Genomic DNA, 9858 nt, shown 5'->3' on the forward strand with positions numbered 1-9858 from the left:
AAAAAAAAAAAAAAAAGAGTGCCTGAGCTTCAAAAAGCCTTAAAAAGTCTCTGAGATTCTTCAGAAAGCATGAAAGAGTTTGAGTTTTTTCAAAAGTTCTTCTTAGTCTTCTTCACTAATGGTCTAAGCTTTTAAATAAGGCCTGGTTAGTACTTGGATGGGAGGCCGCTAGGTGTTGTAAGCTTTTTTAAGAAAAAAAAAAAAGAGTCCCTGAGCTTCTTCAAAAAGCCTTAAAAAGTCTCTGAGATTCTTCAGAAAGCATGAAAGAGCTTGAGTTTTTTCAAAAGTTGTTCTTAGTTTTCTTCACTAATGGTCTAACCTTTTAAATAGCCCAATTTTGGCAGCAGTTTTAGCTTACGGCCATACCACCTTGGGCACGCCCGATCTCGTCTGATCTCGGAAGCTAAGCAGGGTCGGGCCTGGTTAGTACTTGGATGGGAGACCGCCTGGGAATACCAGGTGCTGTAAGCTTTTAAAAAAAAAAAAAAGAGTGCCTGAGCTTCAAAAAGCCTTAAAAAGTCTCTGAGATTCTTCAGAAAGCATGAAAGAGTTTGAGTTTTTTCAAAAGTTGTTCTTAGTTTTCTTCACTAATGGTCTAACCTTTTAAATAGCCCAATTTTGGCAGCAGTATTCGCTTACGGCCATACCACCTTGGGCACGCCCGATCTCGTCTGATCTCGGAAGCTAAGCAGGGTCGGGCCTGGTTAGTACTTGGATGGGAGACCGCCTGGGAATACCAGGTGCTGTAAGCTTTTAAAAAAAAAAAAAAAGAGTGCCTGAGCTTCAAAAAGCCTTAAAAAGTCTCTGAGATTCTTCAGAAAGCATGAAAGAGTTTGAGTTTTTTCAAAAGTTGTTCTTAGTTTTCTTCACTAATGGTCTAACCTTTTAAATAGCCCAATTTTGGCAGCAGTATTCGCTTACGGCCATACCACCTTGGGCACGCCCGATCTCGTCTGATCTCGGAAGCTAAGCAGGGTCGGGCCTGGTTAGTACTTGGATGGGAGCCCGCCTGGGAATACCAGGTGCTGTAAGCTTTTAAAAAAAAAAAAAAAGAGTGCCTGAGCTTCAAAAAGCCTTAAAAAGTCTCTGAGATTCTTCAGAAAGCATGAAAGAGTTTGAGTTTTTTCAAAAGTTGTTCTTAGTTTTCTTCACTAATGGTCTAACCTTTTAAATAGCCCAATTTTGGCAGCAGTATTCGCTTACGGCCATACCACCTTGGGCACGCCCGATCTCGTCTGATCTCGGAAGCTAAGCAGGGTCGGGCCTGGTTAGTACTTGGATGGGAGACCGCCTGGGAATACCAGGTGCTGTAAGCTTTTAAAAAAAAAAAAAAGAGTGCCTGAGCTTCAAAAAGCCTTAAAAAGTCTCTGAGATTCTTCAGAAAGCATGAAAGAGTTTGAGTTTTTTCAAAAGTTGTTCTTAGTTTTCTTCACTAATGGTCTAACCTTTTAAATAGCCCAATTTTGGCAGCAGTATTCGCTTACGGCCATACCACCTTGGGCACGCCCGATCTCGTCTGATCTCGGAAGCTAAGCAGGGTCGGGCCTGGTTAGTACTTGGATGGGAGACCGCCTGGGAATACCAGGTGCTGTAAGCTTTTAAAAAAAAAAAAAAAGAGTGCCTGAGCTTCAAAAAGCCTTAAAAAGTCTCTGAGATTCTTCAGAAAGCATGAAAGAGTTTGAGTTTTTTCAAAAGTTCTTCTTAGTCTTCTTCACTAATGGTCTAAGCTTTTAAATAAGGCCTGGTTAGTACTTGGATGGGAGGCCGCATGGGAATACTAGGTGTTGTAAGCTTTTTTAAGAAAAAAAAAAAAGAGTCCCTGAGCTTCTTCAAAAAGCCTTAAAAAGTCTCTGAGATTCTTCAGAAAGCATGAAAGAGCTTGAGTTTTTTCAAAAGTTGTTCTTAGTTTTCTTCACTAATGGTCTAACCTTTTAAATAGCCCAATTTTGGCAGCAGTATTCGCTTACGGCCATACCACCTTGGGCACGCCCGATCTCGTCTGATCTCGGAAGCTAAGCAGGGTCGGGCCTGGTTAGTACTTGGATGGGAGACCGCCTGGGAATACCAGGTGCTGTAAGCTTTTAAAAAAAAAAAAAAAAAAAAAAAGAGTGCCTGAGCTTCAAAAAGCCTTAAAAAGTCTCTGAGATTCTTCAGAAAGCATGAAAGAGTTTGAGTTTTTTCAAAAGTTCTTCTTAGTCTTCTTCACTAATGGTCTAAGCTTTTAAATAAGGCCTGGTTAGTACTTGGATGGGAGGCCGCATGGGAATACTAGGTGTTGTAAGCTTTTTTAAGAAAAAAAAAAAAGAGTCCCTGAGCTTCTTCAAAAAGCCTTAAAAAGTCTCTGAGATTCTTCAGAAAGCATGAAAGAGCTTGAGTTTTTTCAAAAGTTGTTCTTAGTTTTCTTCACTAATGGTCTAACCTTTTAAATAGCCCAATTTTGGCAGCAGTTTTAGCTTACGGCCATACCACCTTGGGCACGCCCGATCTCGTCTGATCTCGGAAGCTAAGCAGGGTCGGGCCTGGTTAGTACTTGGATGGGAGACCGCCTGGGAATACCAGGTGCTGTAAGCTTTTAAAAAAAAAAAAAAAAAAAAAAGAGTGCCTGAGCTTCAAAAAGCCTTAAAAAGTCTCTGAGATTCTTCAGAAAGCATGAAAGAGTTTGAGTTTTTTCAAAAGTTCTTCTTAGTCTTCTTCACTAATGGTCTAAGCTTTTAAATAAGGCCTGGTTAGTACTTGGATGGGAGGCCGCATGGGAATACTAGGTGTTGTAAGCTTTTTTAAGAAAAAAAAAAAAGAGTCCCTGAGCTTCTTCAAAAAGCCTTAAAAAGTCTCTGAGATTCTTCAGAAAGCATGAAAGAGCTTGAGTTTTTTCAAAAGTTGTTCTTAGTTTTCTTCACTAATGGTCTAACCTTTTAAATAGCCCAATTTTGGCAGCAGTTTTAGCTTACGGCCATACCACCTTGGGCACGCCCGATCTCGTCTGATCTCGGAAGCTAAGCAGGGTCGGGCCTGGTTAGTACTTGGATGGGAGACCGCCTGGGAATACCAGGTGCTGTAAGCTTTTAAAAAAAAAAAAAAGAGTGCCTGAGCTTCAAAAAGCCTTAAAAAGTCTCTGAGATTCTTCAGAAAGCATGAAAGAGTTTGAGTTTTTTCAAAAGTTGTTCTTAGTTTTCTTCACTAATGGTCTAACCTTTTAAATAGCCCAATTTTGGCAGCAGTATTCGCTTACGGCCATACCACCTTGGGCACGCCCGATCTCGTCTGATCTCGGAAGCTAAGCAGGGTCGGGCCTGGTTAGTACTTGGATGGGAGACCGCCTGGGAATACCAGGTGCTGTAAGCTTTTAAAAAAAAAAAAAAAGAGTGCCTGAGCTTCAAAAAGCCTTAAAAAGTCTCTGAGATTCTTCAGAAAGCATGAAAGAGTTTGAGTTTTTTCAAAAGTTGTTCTTAGTTTTCTTCACTAATGGTCTAACCTTTTAAATAGCCCAATTTTGGCAGCAGTATTCGCTTACGGCCATACCACCTTGGGCACGCCCGATCTCGTCTGATCTCGGAAGCTAAGCAGGGTCGGGCCTGGTTAGTACTTGGATGGGAGCCCGCCTGGGAATACCAGGTGCTGTAAGCTTTTAAAAAAAAAAAAAAAGAGTGCCTGAGCTTCAAAAAGCCTTAAAAAGTCTCTGAGATTCTTCAGAAAGCATGAAAGAGTTTGAGTTTTTTCAAAAGTTGTTCTTAGTTTTCTTCACTAATGGTCTAACCTTTTAAATAGCCCAATTTTGGCAGCAGTATTCGCTTACGGCCATACCACCTTGGGCACGCCCGATCTCGTCTGATCTCGGAAGCTAAGCAGGGTCGGGCCTGGTTAGTACTTGGATGGGAGACCGCCTGGGAATACCAGGTGCTGTAAGCTTTTAAAAAAAAAAAAAAGAGTGCCTGAGCTTCAAAAAGCCTTAAAAAGTCTCTGAGATTCTTCAGAAAGCATGAAAGAGTTTGAGTTTTTTCAAAAGTTGTTCTTAGTTTTCTTCACTAATGGTCTAACCTTTTAAATAGCCCAATTTTGGCAGCAGTATTCGCTTACGGCCATACCACCTTGGGCACGCCCGATCTCGTCTGATCTCGGAAGCTAAGCAGGGTCGGGCCTGGTTAGTACTTGGATGGGAGACCGCCTGGGAATACCAGGTGCTGTAAGCTTTTAAAAAAAAAAAAAAAAAAAAAAAGAGTGCCTGAGCTTCAAAAAGCCTTAAAAAGTCTCTGAGATTCTTCAGAAAGCATGAAAGAGTTTGAGTTTTTTCAAAAGTTCTTCTTAGTCTTCTTCACTAATGGTCTAAGCTTTTAAATAAGGCCTGGTTAGTACTTGGATGGGAGGCCGCATGGGAATACTAGGTGTTGTAAGCTTTTTTAAGAAAAAAAAAAAAGAGTCCCTGAGCTTCTTCAAAAAGCCTTAAAAAGTCTCTGAGATTCTTCAGAAAGCATGAAAGAGCTTGAGTTTTTTCAAAAGTTGTTCTTAGTTTTCTTCACTAATGGTCTAACCTTTTAAATAGCCCAATTTTGGCAGCAGTTTTAGCTTACGGCCATACCACCTTGGGCACGCCCGATCTCGTCTGATCTCGGAAGCTAAGCAGGGTCGGGCCTGGTTAGTACTTGGATGGGAGACCGCCTGGGAATACCAGGTGCTGTAAGCTTTTAAAAAAAAAAAAAAGAGTGCCTGAGCTTCAAAAAGCCTTAAAAAGTCTCTGAGATTCTTCAGAAAGCATGAAAGAGTTTGAGTTTTTTCAAAAGTTCTTCTTAGTCTTCTTCACTAATGGTCTAAGCTTTTAAATAAGGCCTGGTTAGTACTTGGATGGGAGGCCGCATGGGAATACTAGGTGTTGTAAGCTTTTTTAAGAAAAAAAAAAAAGAGTCCCTGAGCTTCTTCAAAAAGCCTTAAAAAGTCTCTGAGATTCTTCAGAAAGCATGAAAGAGCTTGAGTTTTTTCAAAAGTTGTTCTTAGTTTTCTTCACTAATGGTCTAACCTTTTAAATAGCCCAATTTTGGCAGCAGTTTTAGCTTACGGCCATACCACCTTGGGCACGCCCGATCTCGTCTGATCTCGGAAGCTAAGCAGGGTCGGGCCTGGTTAGTACTTGGATGGGAGACCGCCTGGGAATACCAGGTGCTGTAAGCTTTTAAAAAAAAAAAAAAGAGTGCCTGAGCTTCAAAAAGCCTTAAAAAGTCTCTGAGATTCTTCAGAAAGCATGAAAGAGTTTGAGTTTTTTCAAAAGTTCTTCTTAGTCTTCTTCACTAATGGTCTAAGCTTTTAAATAAGGCCTGGTTAGTACTTGGATGGGAGGCCGCATGGGAATACTAGGTGTTGTAAGCTTTTTTAAGAAAAAAAAAAAAGAGTCCCTGAGCTTCTTCAAAAAGCCTTAAAAAGTCTCTGAGATTCTTCAGAAAGCATGAAAGAGCTTGAGTTTTTTCAAAAGTTGTTCTTAGTTTTCTTCACTAATGGTCTAACCTTTTAAATAGCCCAATTTTGGCAGCAGTTTTAGCTTACGGCCATACCACCTTGGGCACGCCCGATCTCGTCTGATCTCGGAAGCTAAGCAGGGTCGGGCCTGGTTAGTACTTGGATGGGAGACCGCCTGGGAATACCAGGTGCTGTAAGCTTTTAAAAAAAAAAAAAAGAGTGCCTGAGCTTCAAAAAGCCTTAAAAAGTCTCTGAGATTCTTCAGAAAGCATGAAAGAGTTTGAGTTTTTTCAAAAGTTGTTCTTAGTTTTCTTCACTAATGGTCTAACCTTTTAAATAGCCCAATTTTGGCAGCAGTATTCGCTTACGGCCATACCACCTTGGGCACGCCCGATCTCGTCTGATCTCGGAAGCTAAGCAGGGTCGGGCCTGGTTAGTACTTGGATGGGAGACCGCCTGGGAATACCAGGTGCTGTAAGCTTTTAAAAAAAAAAAAAAAGAGTGCCTGAGCTTCAAAAAGCCTTAAAAAGTCTCTGAGATTCTTCAGAAAGCATGAAAGAGTTTGAGTTTTTTCAAAAGTTGTTCTTAGTTTTCTTCACTAATGGTCTAACCTTTTAAATAGCCCAATTTTGGCAGCAGTATTCGCTTACGGCCATACCACCTTGGGCACGCCCGATCTCGTCTGATCTCGGAAGCTAAGCAGGGTCGGGCCTGGTTAGTACTTGGATGGGAGCCCGCCTGGGAATACCAGGTGCTGTAAGCTTTTAAAAAAAAAAAAAAAGAGTGCCTGAGCTTCAAAAAGCCTTAAAAAGTCTCTGAGATTCTTCAGAAAGCATGAAAGAGTTTGAGTTTTTTCAAAAGTTGTTCTTAGTTTTCTTCACTAATGGTCTAACCTTTTAAATAGCCCAATTTTGGCAGCAGTATTCGCTTACGGCCATACCACCTTGGGCACGCCCGATCTCGTCTGATCTCGGAAGCTAAGCAGGGTCGGGCCTGGTTAGTACTTGGATGGGAGACCGCCTGGGAATACCAGGTGCTGTAAGCTTTTAAAAAAAAAAAAAAGAGTGCCTGAGCTTCAAAAAGCCTTAAAAAGTCTCTGAGATTCTTCAGAAAGCATGAAAGAGTTTGAGTTTTTTCAAAAGTTGTTCTTAGTTTTCTTCACTAATGGTCTAACCTTTTAAATAGCCCAATTTTGGCAGCAGTATTCGCTTACGGCCATACCACCTTGGGCACGCCCGATCTCGTCTGATCTCGGAAGCTAAGCAGGGTCGGGCCTGGTTAGTACTTGGATGGGAGACCGCCTGGGAATACCAGGTGCTGTAAGCTTTTAAAAAAAAAAAAAAAGAGTGCCTGAGCTTCAAAAAGCCTTAAAAAGTCTCTGAGATTCTTCAGAAAGCATGAAAGAGTTTGAGTTTTTTCAAAAGTTGTTCTTAGTTTTCTTCACTAATGGTCTAACCTTTTAAATAGCCCAATTTTGGCAGCAGTATTCGCTTACGGCCATACCACCTTGGGCACGCCCGATCTCGTCTGATCTCGGAAGCTAAGCAGGGTCGGGCCTGGTTAGTACTTGGATGGGAGCCCGCCTGGGAATACCAGGTGCTGTAAGCTTTTAAAAAAAAAAAAAAGAGTGCCTGAGCTTCAAAAAGCCTTAAAAAGTCTCTGAGATTCTTCAGAAAGCATGAAAGAGTTTGAGTTTTTTCAAAAGTTGTTCTTAGTTTTCTTCACTAATGGTCTAACCTTTTAAATAGCCCAATTTTGGCAGCAGTATTCGCTTACGGCCATACCACCTTGGGCACGCCCGATCTCGTCTGATCTCGGAAGCTAAGCAGGGTCGGGCCTGGTTAGTACTTGGATGGGAGACCGCCTGGGAATACCAGGTGCTGTAAGCTTTTAAAAAAAAAAAAAAGAGTGCCTGAGCTTCAAAAAGCCTTAAAAAGTCTCTGAGATTCTTCAGAAAGCATGAAAGAGTTTGAGTTTTTTCAAAAGTTGTTCTTAGTTTTCTTCACTAATGGTCTAACCTTTTAAATAGCCCAATTTTGGCAGCAGTATTCGCTTACGGCCATACCACCTTGGGCACGCCCGATCTCGTCTGATCTCGGAAGCTAAGCAGGGTCGGGCCTGGTTAGTACTTGGATGGGAGACCGCCTGGGAATACCAGGTGCTGTAAGCTTTTAAAAAAAAAAAAAAAAAAAAAAAAGAGTGCCTGAGCTTCAAAAAGCCTTAAAAAGTCTCTGAGATTCTTCAGAAAGCATGAAAGAGTTTGAGTTTTTTCAAAAGTTCTTCTTAGTCTTCTTCACTAATGGTCTAAGCTTTTAAATAAGGCCTGGTTAGTACTTGGATGGGAGGCCGCATGGGAATACTAGGTGTTGTAAGCTTTTTTAAGAAAAAAAAAAAAGAGTCCCTGAGCTTCTTCAAAAAGCCTTAAAAAGTCTCTGAGATTCTTCAGAAAGCATGAAAGAGCTTGAGTTTTTTCAAAAGTTGTTCTTAGTTTTCTTCACTAATGGTCTAACCTTTTAAATAGCCCAATTTTGGCAGCAGTTTTAGCTTACGGCCATACCACCTTGGGCACGCCCGATCTCGTCTGATCTCGGAAGCTAAGCAGGGTCGGGCCTGGTTAGTACTTGGATGGGAGACCGCCTGGGAATACCAGGTGCTGTAAGCTTTTAAAAAAAAAAAAAAGAGTGCCTGAGCTTCAAAAAGCCTTAAAAAGTCTCTGAGATTCTTCAGAAAGCATGAAAGAGTTTGAGTTTTTTCAAAAGTTCTTCTTAGTCTTCTTCACTAATGGTCTAAGCTTTTAAATAAGGCCTGGTTAGTACTTGGATGGGAGGCCGCATGGGAATACTAGGTGTTGTAAGCTTTTTTAAGAAAAAAAAAAAAGAGTCCCTGAGCTTCTTCAAAAAGCCTTAAAAAGTCTCTGAGATTCTTCAGAAAGCATGAAAGAGCTTGAGTTTTTTCAAAAGTTGTTCTTAGTTTTCTTCACTAATGGTCTAACCTTTTAAATAGCCCAATTTTGGCAGCAGTTTTAGCTTACGGCCATACCACCTTGGGCACGCCCGATCTCGTCTGATCTCGGAAGCTAAGCAGGGTCGGGCCTGGTTAGTACTTGGATGGGAGACCGCCTGGGAATACCAGGTGCTGTAAGCTTTTAAAAAAAAAAAAAAGAGTGCCTGAGCTTCAAAAAGCCTTAAAAAGTCTCTGAGATTCTTCAGAAAGCATGAAAGAGTTTGAGTTTTTTCAAAAGTTGTTCTTAGTTTTCTTCACTAATGGTCTAACCTTTTAAATAGCCCAATTTTGGCAGCAGTATTCGCTTACGGCCATACCACCTTGGGCACGCCCGATCTCGTCTGATCTCGGAAGCTAAGCAGGGTCGGGCCTGGTTAGTACTTGGATGGGAGACCGCCTGGGAATACCAGGTGCTGTAAGCTTTTAAAAAAAAAAAAAAGAGTGCCTGAGCTTCAAAAAGCCTTAAAAAGTCTCTGAGATTCTTCAGAAAGCATGAAAGAGTTTGAGTTTTTTCAAAAGTTGTTCTTAGTTTTCTTCACTAATGGTCTAACCTTTTAAATAGCCCAATTTTGGCAGCAGTATTCGCTTACGGCCATACCACCTTGGGCACGCCCGATCTCGTCTGATCTCGGAAGCTAAGCAGGGTCGGGCCTGGTTAGTACTTGGATGGGAGCCCGCCTGGGAATACCAGGTGCTGTAAGCTTTTAAAAAAAAAAAAAAAGAGTGCCTGAGCTTCAAAAAGCCTTAAAAAGTCTCTGAGATTCTTCAGAAAGCATGAAAGAGTTTGAGTTTTTTCAAAAGTTGTTCTTAGTTTTCTTCACTAATGGTCTAACCTTTTAAATAGCCCAATTTTGGCAGCAGTATTCGCTTACGGCCATACCACCTTGGGCACGCCCGATCTCGTCTGATCTCGGAAGCTAAGCAGGGTCGGGCCTGGTTAGTACTTGGATGGGAGACCGCCTGGGAATACCAGGTGCTGTAAGCTTTTAAAAAAAAAAAAAAGAGTGCCTGAGCTTCAAAAAGCCTTAAAAAGTCTCTGAGATTCTTCAGAAAGCATGAAAGAGTTTGAGTTTTTTCAAAAGTTGTTCTTAGTTTTCTTCACTAATGGTCTAACCTTTTAAATAGCCCAATTTTGGCAGCAGTATTCGCTTACGGCCATACCACCTTGGGCACGCCCGATCTCGTCTGATCTCGGAAGCTAAGCAGGGTCGGGCCTGGTTAGTACTTGGATGGGAGACCGCCTGGGAATACCAGGTGCTGTAAGCTTTTAAAAAAAAAAAAAAAGAGTGCCTGAGCTTCAAAAAGCCTTAAAAAGTCTCTGAGATTCTTCAGAAAGCATGAAAGAGTTTGAGTTTTTTCAAAAGTTGTTCTTAGTTTTCTTCACTAATGGTCTAACCTTTTAAATAGCCCAAT

At 41.4% G+C, this 9858-nt stretch overlaps 28 non-coding genes across 28 annotated transcripts; all 28 read left to right on the forward strand.

The window, feature by feature from the left end:
- The first annotated feature begins 352 nt into the window (after positions 1-352).
- LOC143700122 (5S ribosomal RNA) lies at positions 353-471 on the forward strand. Its single transcript, XR_013189021.1, has one exon. It is a non-coding gene; the product is annotated as a 5S ribosomal RNA (ribosomal RNA).
- A 162-nt stretch (positions 472-633) lies between these two features.
- Positions 634-752, forward strand: LOC143700123 (5S ribosomal RNA). The gene has a single exon (XR_013189022.1). It is a non-coding gene; the product is annotated as a 5S ribosomal RNA (ribosomal RNA).
- A 163-nt stretch (positions 753-915) lies between these two features.
- On the forward strand, positions 916-1034 carry LOC143699971 (5S ribosomal RNA). The gene has a single exon (XR_013188875.1). It is a non-coding gene; the product is annotated as a 5S ribosomal RNA (ribosomal RNA).
- A 163-nt stretch (positions 1035-1197) lies between these two features.
- Positions 1198-1316, forward strand: LOC143700124 (5S ribosomal RNA). Its single transcript, XR_013189023.1, has one exon. It is a non-coding gene; the product is annotated as a 5S ribosomal RNA (ribosomal RNA).
- A 162-nt stretch (positions 1317-1478) lies between these two features.
- On the forward strand, positions 1479-1597 carry LOC143700126 (5S ribosomal RNA). The gene has a single exon (XR_013189025.1). It is a non-coding gene; the product is annotated as a 5S ribosomal RNA (ribosomal RNA).
- Positions 1598-1961: 364 nt separating this feature from the next.
- Positions 1962-2080, forward strand: LOC143700127 (5S ribosomal RNA). The gene has a single exon (XR_013189026.1). It is a non-coding gene; the product is annotated as a 5S ribosomal RNA (ribosomal RNA).
- Positions 2081-2452: 372 nt separating this feature from the next.
- On the forward strand, positions 2453-2571 carry LOC143700128 (5S ribosomal RNA). The gene has a single exon (XR_013189027.1). It is a non-coding gene; the product is annotated as a 5S ribosomal RNA (ribosomal RNA).
- Positions 2572-2942: 371 nt separating this feature from the next.
- Positions 2943-3061, forward strand: LOC143700129 (5S ribosomal RNA). Its single transcript, XR_013189028.1, has one exon. It is a non-coding gene; the product is annotated as a 5S ribosomal RNA (ribosomal RNA).
- A 162-nt stretch (positions 3062-3223) lies between these two features.
- Positions 3224-3342, forward strand: LOC143700130 (5S ribosomal RNA). Its single transcript, XR_013189029.1, has one exon. It is a non-coding gene; the product is annotated as a 5S ribosomal RNA (ribosomal RNA).
- A 163-nt stretch (positions 3343-3505) lies between these two features.
- LOC143699972 (5S ribosomal RNA) lies at positions 3506-3624 on the forward strand. The gene has a single exon (XR_013188876.1). It is a non-coding gene; the product is annotated as a 5S ribosomal RNA (ribosomal RNA).
- Positions 3625-3787: 163 nt separating this feature from the next.
- On the forward strand, positions 3788-3906 carry LOC143700131 (5S ribosomal RNA). The gene has a single exon (XR_013189030.1). It is a non-coding gene; the product is annotated as a 5S ribosomal RNA (ribosomal RNA).
- A 162-nt stretch (positions 3907-4068) lies between these two features.
- Positions 4069-4187, forward strand: LOC143700133 (5S ribosomal RNA). The gene has a single exon (XR_013189031.1). It is a non-coding gene; the product is annotated as a 5S ribosomal RNA (ribosomal RNA).
- A 372-nt stretch (positions 4188-4559) lies between these two features.
- Positions 4560-4678, forward strand: LOC143700134 (5S ribosomal RNA). Its single transcript, XR_013189032.1, has one exon. It is a non-coding gene; the product is annotated as a 5S ribosomal RNA (ribosomal RNA).
- A 363-nt stretch (positions 4679-5041) lies between these two features.
- Positions 5042-5160, forward strand: LOC143700135 (5S ribosomal RNA). Its single transcript, XR_013189033.1, has one exon. It is a non-coding gene; the product is annotated as a 5S ribosomal RNA (ribosomal RNA).
- A 363-nt stretch (positions 5161-5523) lies between these two features.
- Positions 5524-5642, forward strand: LOC143700136 (5S ribosomal RNA). The gene has a single exon (XR_013189034.1). It is a non-coding gene; the product is annotated as a 5S ribosomal RNA (ribosomal RNA).
- Positions 5643-5804: 162 nt separating this feature from the next.
- On the forward strand, positions 5805-5923 carry LOC143700138 (5S ribosomal RNA). The gene has a single exon (XR_013189036.1). It is a non-coding gene; the product is annotated as a 5S ribosomal RNA (ribosomal RNA).
- A 163-nt stretch (positions 5924-6086) lies between these two features.
- On the forward strand, positions 6087-6205 carry LOC143699973 (5S ribosomal RNA). The gene has a single exon (XR_013188877.1). It is a non-coding gene; the product is annotated as a 5S ribosomal RNA (ribosomal RNA).
- A 163-nt stretch (positions 6206-6368) lies between these two features.
- LOC143700139 (5S ribosomal RNA) lies at positions 6369-6487 on the forward strand. Its single transcript, XR_013189037.1, has one exon. It is a non-coding gene; the product is annotated as a 5S ribosomal RNA (ribosomal RNA).
- Positions 6488-6649: 162 nt separating this feature from the next.
- Positions 6650-6768, forward strand: LOC143700140 (5S ribosomal RNA). The gene has a single exon (XR_013189038.1). It is a non-coding gene; the product is annotated as a 5S ribosomal RNA (ribosomal RNA).
- Positions 6769-6931: 163 nt separating this feature from the next.
- Positions 6932-7050, forward strand: LOC143699975 (5S ribosomal RNA). The gene has a single exon (XR_013188879.1). It is a non-coding gene; the product is annotated as a 5S ribosomal RNA (ribosomal RNA).
- A 162-nt stretch (positions 7051-7212) lies between these two features.
- On the forward strand, positions 7213-7331 carry LOC143700141 (5S ribosomal RNA). The gene has a single exon (XR_013189039.1). It is a non-coding gene; the product is annotated as a 5S ribosomal RNA (ribosomal RNA).
- A 162-nt stretch (positions 7332-7493) lies between these two features.
- LOC143700142 (5S ribosomal RNA) lies at positions 7494-7612 on the forward strand. The gene has a single exon (XR_013189040.1). It is a non-coding gene; the product is annotated as a 5S ribosomal RNA (ribosomal RNA).
- A 373-nt stretch (positions 7613-7985) lies between these two features.
- Positions 7986-8104, forward strand: LOC143700143 (5S ribosomal RNA). The gene has a single exon (XR_013189041.1). It is a non-coding gene; the product is annotated as a 5S ribosomal RNA (ribosomal RNA).
- Positions 8105-8467: 363 nt separating this feature from the next.
- LOC143700144 (5S ribosomal RNA) lies at positions 8468-8586 on the forward strand. The gene has a single exon (XR_013189042.1). It is a non-coding gene; the product is annotated as a 5S ribosomal RNA (ribosomal RNA).
- Positions 8587-8748: 162 nt separating this feature from the next.
- Positions 8749-8867, forward strand: LOC143700145 (5S ribosomal RNA). Its single transcript, XR_013189043.1, has one exon. It is a non-coding gene; the product is annotated as a 5S ribosomal RNA (ribosomal RNA).
- Positions 8868-9029: 162 nt separating this feature from the next.
- Positions 9030-9148, forward strand: LOC143699976 (5S ribosomal RNA). Its single transcript, XR_013188880.1, has one exon. It is a non-coding gene; the product is annotated as a 5S ribosomal RNA (ribosomal RNA).
- A 163-nt stretch (positions 9149-9311) lies between these two features.
- Positions 9312-9430, forward strand: LOC143700146 (5S ribosomal RNA). Its single transcript, XR_013189044.1, has one exon. It is a non-coding gene; the product is annotated as a 5S ribosomal RNA (ribosomal RNA).
- A 162-nt stretch (positions 9431-9592) lies between these two features.
- Positions 9593-9711, forward strand: LOC143700147 (5S ribosomal RNA). Its single transcript, XR_013189045.1, has one exon. It is a non-coding gene; the product is annotated as a 5S ribosomal RNA (ribosomal RNA).
- The last annotated feature ends 147 nt before the right edge of the window (positions 9712-9858 follow it).

This window comes from Siphateles boraxobius, unplaced genomic scaffold (assembly GCF_051911475.1).
Source record: "Siphateles boraxobius isolate OS27281-9 unplaced genomic scaffold, OSU_SipBor_1 317, whole genome shotgun sequence".
NCBI classification, from domain to species: domain Eukaryota; kingdom Metazoa; phylum Chordata; class Actinopteri; order Cypriniformes; family Leuciscidae; genus Siphateles; species Siphateles boraxobius.